This window comes from Sapajus apella, unplaced genomic scaffold (genome assembly GCF_009761245.1).
Source record: "Sapajus apella isolate SASKATOON/1434 unplaced genomic scaffold, GSC_monkey_1.0 scaffold84, whole genome shotgun sequence".
In the NCBI taxonomy this organism is placed as follows: domain Eukaryota; kingdom Metazoa; phylum Chordata; class Mammalia; order Primates; family Cebidae; genus Sapajus; species Sapajus apella.
The window spans coordinates 1,316,901-1,324,836 of NW_022437024.1; positions in this window are offsets into that span (position 1 = coordinate 1,316,901).

Consider the following 7,936-nt stretch of genomic DNA (forward strand, 5'->3'; position numbering starts at 1 on the left):
TACAGCCTCGACCTCCTAGGCTCAAGCCATCCTGAGTAGCTGGGACTATAGGTGAGCACCACCATGCCCAACTAATATTTTTTATTTTTTTGTGGAGACAGGATGCAGCTATGTTGCCCAGGCTGGTCTCAAACTCCTGGGTGCAAGTGATCCTCTCACCTTGGTCTCTCAAAGTGCTGGGATTACAGGTGTGAGCCACTGGGCTGGGCTGAGTAAGAGGTTATGGATTTTAAGCAATAGAGAGTTGAGCAGATTTGAGGTTTTAGGAGGATCTCTATACAGAAGGTTTCTAGAGTGGGGAATGTTTGGGAGAGAAGAAGAACTAGAGACAGAGATGAACTGGAAGCCACTGTGGTGGTCCAGGAGAGGGATGTGGGGGCTGGGCCTGAGGTTGTGCTGATGGGGATGAAGAGATGTGGACCTGCTAAAGGTCACAGTGCTGCTTAGTGGCAGACCAGGGCGGGAGCTGCTGACTAATTACATAAGAATTTCCTGCCAGGAAATTATCCTTTTTTTTTCTTGTTTATTTAGGCATGAATTTAATATATGTGCTACCTAGTAGAGACAGATAAGTAACTACAAGTAACTGGGCAGAGATGGTTAGCTGGGGGGTACGGCTTTCATTTCCATTACTAATGCCTGCAATTGCTGATAATAAATAGATGTGCCCCAGTAATCACTGCAAGGGAAATGGATCAAGGTGAGCCATTCTCTTTGAAGGAGTTTTTTCCAGCTCTACCAGTTTATGTTTATAGGGTCACACCCTATCTTCTTATAACTGCCTCATTTGTTCTCCTTTGGGTCAGACTGAAAGTGTTTATTTGCTTTTCCTGGTTTTATTGGCATGGAAAACACTAGCAAGATGTGATTGGCCACTCTGTGGGGGCATCCCTGGCCTTTCAAGCTGTGTTTCTCAAACATGCTCTGTGGACACAGGTTGGTGGTAGAGTCTGCGTTCTTGGAAGGTACAGGCCTGGATCAAGGCTGATGGGTGGAGAGGAGGAGCTGTGAGGAGTCTGATGAGATGAGGCACCTGGGGACAGGTGACCCCAGGGGCTGCTGCTTGCAGAAAAGAGCTTCTGAGGAGAGACATCCGAGACAGCAGGGTGACTGCTGGGACTGGGCAAAGCATGAGCTCAGTGCTCTCATCCACTGACTTAGGCAACCCTGAAGGTCTCTGATTATAATCTAAATGATGCTGAAAGGATCTACTCTCATCTCTTCGCTGCTTCATGAACCTGCCGGCCTTGTTGATTCTCTATGGGAATTTGATTGATAAAGTCCTCTACATTTTTTTTTTTTTTGAGACAGAGTCTCATTCTGTCACCAGGTAGGGGTGCACTGGCTCGATCTTGGCTCACTGCAATCTCCGCCTCCTGGGTTCAAGTGAGTCTCCTGCCTCAGCATCCCAGTTAGCTGAGACTACAGGCACCCACCACCATGCCCGGCTAATTTTTGTATTTTCAGTAGAGAGGGGGTTTCACTGTGTTGACCAGGATGTTCTTGATCTTTTGACCTCGTGATCCGCCTGCCTCCACCTCCCAAAGTGCTGGGATTACAAGTGTGAGCCACCTCGCCCAGCCTCTCCTATGCATTCTTGAGTCATCCTGCGAAGAACCAGCGGGAAGAGTAGGCACATACAGCTCACACTCGCTCACTTCTGTGTTCAATGCATTGCTCCTCTTAGTCTCCCAGCTTTTCTAGAAGCCCTCTGAGGACTTTTTTTCCCCCATTTTCTTTTTGAAACAGGGTCTCTGTTGCCCAGGCTGAAGTGCGGAGGCGTGACCTTAGCTCACTGCAACCTCTGCCTCCTGGGCTCAAGTGATCCTCCTACCTCAGCTGTCTGAGTAGCAGGACTACAGGTGCACACCACCACACCTGGCTAATTTTTGTATTTTTAGTATAGAAGGGGTTTCACCATGTTGCCCAGGCTGGTCTCAAACTCCTGACCTCAATTGATCTGCCCCTCTCAGCCTCCCAAAGTGCTGGGGTTATAGGAGTGAGCCACCAAGCCCAGCCCTTCTGAGGCCTTTTTATTCCTTTTATGTTCTTATAACTTCTCTCAGAGTTTTTAGGTGACCTCTATTGATTGACAGATCCAGAAATTTCGAAGCTGTGTCAGCCTGAATTTACAGATTGGGAAGCTGAAGAGGAAGGGGTTAATTCACCTGCCCAGAATTACAAAGGTTGGCAGTCACTCACCAGATAACCAGGAACAGTCCTAGAGTTAAACATTTTACAGTTAAATATTTAGAGTTTAGAGTTAAACATTTAGAGTTTAGAGTTAAACATTTGTTGTTTAATCCTTTCAACAACGCCTAAGAGGTAGAAGGTCTCATTATCCCCATTTTATAGCTGAGGAAATTGAAGCTTACAGTTTTTAAATAACTCCACTGCACTTACACGCCAAACTCAGAATTAAACCAGTCTTATTCGAAACTGCTTCTCCTTTTCAGCACTTCCTACGTTGCAGCACAGCTTCACCTCCCTGCCTCCTCTGCAAATGAGACTACGACCATTTCTAAAGGCAGGAACAATGCTTTTCATTTTAATCAGGACCTAGCACAGAACCTGATAGTGGCTGATGTTTGATTATTAACAAAATGTTAAAAGAATAAAGAGCTGGTGATAAAGCTAACTTCTAGTCCAGTGGGCCCTGCCTCCCTGCTAAGACCAGTCTGGCCTGCTCCCTTTCAGAATGGGATCTCATAGGAGCCTCTTCTCGGCTCCAAGTGACACCATCAGACTCCATGTGTGGGGAACAATACTTCCTGGTTTCCTTTAAAAGCCCTTTGGGAGGAGACTGGTGGTGCAGTGAGTAGGCAGCAACCTTGGGGAGCCTCTTCAGTCCTGCAGGGTTGGGGCTTCCCTTCTGGCTCTCCTCCGTGGCACAGAGTTCCACTCAGAATCCACAGAAACCCATGGAGGGGGTGCACATCAGCTTCCATCTAAGGTGGTGATGACCTTAGAGCCAGAGAGACTGGAGAAACTCGGAGTTAATCCTGGTTCTCTCTTGGGCCAGCTATTAACCGTATTAAGCCTCAGTTTCCTCCCTATAATGTGGGGATACACATAATTCCCATTTCATTCAGTTGCTGTGAGGATTGAATGAGAAAATGCATGCCCAGCCCTCATCACAGCGTGAGGTGAATGACAGCTATGGCTACCAGTGATTTGAAGGCCTGAGATAGGAACGTGAAAAAGGAATGAATAATAACACCAGGGACTGCTGGGTGCTTTGCCAATCACTCTATTTTTTTTTTTTTTTTTTTGAGTCAGGGTCTTGTTCTGTTGCCCAGGCTGGAATGCAGTGGTGCAATCTTGGCTCACAATAATCTCTGCCTCCCAGATTCAAGTGATTCTCCTGCCTCAGCCTCCCAAGTAGCTGGGATTACAGGCATGTGCCACCACACTTGGATAATTTTTGTATTTTTAATAGAGACAGGGTTTCACCATATTGGCCAAACTGGTCTTGAACTCATAACCTCAAGTAATATGCCCACCTCGGCCAATCGGCCTCCCAAAGTGCTGGGATTATAGGCCTGAACCACCACACCCCGGCAGGCTAATCACTCTTCATTTCCTGCATCTCAAAGCAATCCTGTCAAACAGTTGGAGTGGATTTTCCAGGCCTTTGTGTTTTCCCTCTCCTGCTTGCCATTGCAGGGCCTCCTCTGGTCACTCGTACCTGTGAGAGGTCAGGCTCCTTAAGGAAGAACTCACAGCAGAAAATCAGATCGAACCCGCCTTTGCAAAAGTATGACTGAGACAGTGAAGGAGATCTGACTTAACTGACTCCATCTTGCTCCTAACCTCCAAGCTGTCCTTGTTCATTCCTGGGTGTACGCTGAACTAACTTTGAGGGAAAATTAGTTTATAGTTTAAACAAAGATGGTAACAACCCCTTCCCAAAACAGATCTCCTTCTTGCCTGGGGACTAGATTGCCTTTGTAAGACCAACATTAGCCATAAGATTAGAAATTATGGCCAGGCATAGTGGCTTATGCCTGTAATTCCAGTACTTTGGGAGGCTGAGGTGGGTGGATCACTTGAGGTTGGGAGTTTGAGACCAACCTGACCAACATGGAGAAATCCCATCTCTACTAAAAATACAAAATTAGCCAGGCATGGTGGTACATTCCTGTAATCCCAGCTACTCAGGAGGCTGAGGCAGGAGAATTGCTTGAACCTGGGAGTTGGAGGTTTTGGTGAGCTGAGATCACGCCATTGCACTCCAGCCTGGGCAACAAGAGGGAAACTCAGTCTCAAAAAAAAAGATTAGAAATTATGGCTTAGGAGTCATGCAGATGGAGGCTACAAGATTCTAACCCACCCCTAAACTGCTCCTAAGATCAGTGCTTGAGATATTTTGCAGGCCCTGTGCTTGATGGGTCAGCTGGTTCCACCCAGATCAATAAATGGGCTCATCTGATCTTGTGGCCCCCACCCAGGAACTGACTGAAGGCAAGAAGACAGCTTTGACTCCCTATGATTTCATCCCTGTCAATCAACGCTTCTGGATCACTGGCTTCTCCCCACACACCAAGTTATCCTTAAAAACTGCGACAGAGTGAGTGAGACTCCGTCTCAAAAACAACCAACCAACCAAACAAACTCTGCTCCGTGAATGCTCAGGGAGGCTGATTTGAGTAAGAATAAAACTCTAGTCTCCTGCACTACCGGCTCTGCGTGAATTTCTCTTTCTCTATTGCAATTCCCCTATCTTGATGAATTGGCTCTAGGCAGCAGGCAAGGTGAACCCCTTGGGTGGTTACAGTAACTGAGAGAGGAGACTTAACTATAAATTAGTTCCATTTGTATATTCATTCTTTTTTTCTAGTGTCTTATCTTTGGGCTTATTTTATAACTTAAATCTGTAAAGCAGTCATTCTGAACCGGTAGTGAGTTGAAGATGGGAGGCTCAGGTGGGTGGATCACCTGAGGTCAGGAGTTTGAGACCAGCCTGACCAACATGGAGAAACTAAAAATGTCTCTACTAAAAATACAAAATTAGCTGGGCATGGTGTTGGGCACCTGTAATCCCAGCTACTTGGGAGGCTAAGGGCAGGAGAATCGCTTGAACCCGAGAGGCGGAGGTTTTGGTGAGCCGAGATCACAATACTACACTTCAGCCTGGGCAACAAGAGCGAAACTCCATCTTAAAAAAAAAAAAAAAAAATCCTCTGAAAAATGTCATTATTACCTTTTCATAGTTGCAGGAGTCTGGGAGCCTCCTTTGTGCAGAGATCTTTGTATTGCCAGATTAGTACAACGCCCTGCACATAATAGATGCTTAATATGTAGCACTGCACTGAACTGTCTTGGAAAAGAGGCACAGGTGAATCCCTAACACAATTCAAGGTCTTATAGGAAACCACTTCCAGTCAACCAAAACTAAACCAAGGCATACATTTCCTTCCTCACCTGGCTTACTGGTATTTTTATATTTACAAAGCTGCAAGGTCTTTGGTTTCCACTGATGGGTCCTGGGCTTAGCCCATTAAATCTTATCTGCTTTATAAACCCTGCTATGAATATGCTTATCAGTTTCTTCCTGGGAGCATAAAATGGATTTGGATAATGAATATAAAGCAGAGTATTGCAGAATAAGGAAGAGGACTGGAATAAGAATAAGGACTGGAATAAGGAGGGTGCTCAACAGATGTTAGTGCAAACTGGAGCAGGTAAGAAGTGAGAAGGTGCTCAGAGGACAGAGGGGATATGGGGAAGGACATGGAATTAGTGGGTGGAACTGGGGAGGGAAGTTGGGGGCGGGGGGCCTGGCACTGAAAGCATCTCCTTCCCAGCTTGTTCTAGAGAAGAGTGGCCTTGCCCGCCAGAAGCCAGAAGATTACAGGTGAGCTGGATCCCGAGAAATGAAGTCCCTGACTAATACCAAATAAAGACCCAGCCATTTGAGAGTTCTGTTCTGCATCTTGGAATGGGCAGAAATACAATCATAGCACCAAACACGAATTATGGAAAACAAGCTATGAATGGAGACATTTGCTAAGAGATGCCAGCCTGGCTTCAGCGAAGTCAACTCATCAGCTATTTTCACTTGGGAAAGAGAAATTAAGGGCGGAGCCGCAGGCCCTGCCAAACCTAATAGTCTAAAAAGCAGACTGTGTAACTAACTTACCAAGGCATCAGGGCAACATTAGCTGCAAATGAGCTCAGTAGGGCGGGGACCTCCATGCAGTTCTCTGGGGGGAAAGAGTCTCTAATGTGAAAGCCACCTGCAGGGCCAGAGAGTCTCTCTGGAGGCAGAGGGATGCAGCAGAGAAGACTTGGCTCTGGAGTTAGGGCTGGGCTGGGTGGCGCCGCACACTTTCTAATGATTACTTAACTCTTTTTTTTTCTTTTTTTTTGAGATGGAGTTTCGCTCTTGTTACCCAGGCTGGAGTGCAATGGCGCGATCTCGGCTCACCGCAACCTCCGCTTCCTGGGTTCAGGCAATTCTCCTGCCTCAGCCTCCTGAGTAGCTGGGATTACAGGTAAGCGCCACCATGCCCAGATGATTTTTTGTATTTTTTAGTAGAGACGGGGTTTCACCGTGTTGACCAGGATGGTCTCGATCTCTTGACCTCGTGATCCACCCGCCTCGGCGTCCCAAAGTGCTGGGATTACAGGCGTGAGCCACCGCGCCCGGCCTACTTAACTCTTTAAGCTTCAGTTTCTTCATCTACAGAGTGAGGCTAGTCGCATCTGCTGTGCAGAGTTTCTATAAAGATTAAAAACGAGACAAAGCAGCCGGGCATGGTGGCTTATGCCTGAAATCCCAGCACTTTGGGAGGATCACTTGAGGTCAGGAGTTCCAGGCCAGCCTGGCCAACATGGTGAAACCCCATCTTTACTTAATATACCACCGGAGTAGCTGGGATTACAGGCACGCGCCAGCATGCCCAGCTAATTTTTTTGTATTTTTAGTAGAGGCGGGGTTTCACCATGTTGACCAGGATGGTCTTGATCTCTTGACCTTGTGATCCACCCGCCTCCGCCTCCCAAAGTGCTGGGATTACAGGCGTGAGCCACCGCGCCCGGCCCGAAACCCCATCTTTTAAATAAAACTAAAACAAACGAGAAAACAAGCACAAGGGCTTTGGAAACTGCAAAAACTCTGGATGTCAGATGCCATTATCATGAAAGAGAAACAATACTAGTTAAACCCAAAAGTTTCCCTCTGATGACTATTCCATGATGTAGTTTAGTGAGAGGAAAAAAAAAAATCCTACCCTCTATAGATATATATTTTTTTCCTGTAGTAAGCAAATAGGCTTCCAATAAAAAGCTGCCTGTAATTCCAGCCCTTTGGGAGGCTGAGGCAGGTAGATCACATGAGGTCAGGAGTTCCAGACCAGCCTGGCCAACATAGTGAAACCCCCCATCTCTACTAAAAATATAAAAATTAGCCAGGCGTGGTGGCGCACACCTGTAGTCCCAGCTACTCGGGAGGCTGAGGCAGGAGAATTGCTTGAACCCAGGAGGTAGAGGTTGCAGTGAGCCAAGATCATGCCATTGCACTCCAGCCTGGGTGACAGAGTGAAACTCCGTCAAAAAAAGAAAAAAAAGAAAAAAAAAAGCTGACATAAGGAAATGTTTTTCCCCCTGGACAGACCATGCCTTCCTCTGCCCTGTGTTGGTCTATCCCTCCGAGCCCGTTTTCGTCACCTGGAGAGGCAGCCTTTAATATCAAGAGCCAGGTGTGCCTTCTAAGGCAAACTGACCTATGCTGGCAGGTACACAGGTGAAGGGATACAGGTCCATAGCGCTTCTAACCTTATGGATTCCTTTGAGAATATGATGAAAGCCATGGACATTTACTCCAGGAAAATGCACACACCTTTCTTTCTTTTCTTTTCTTCTCTTCTCTTCTTTCTTTCTCTCCGTCTTTCTTTTCTTTTCTTTTCTTTTCTTTTCTTTCTTTCTTTCTTTC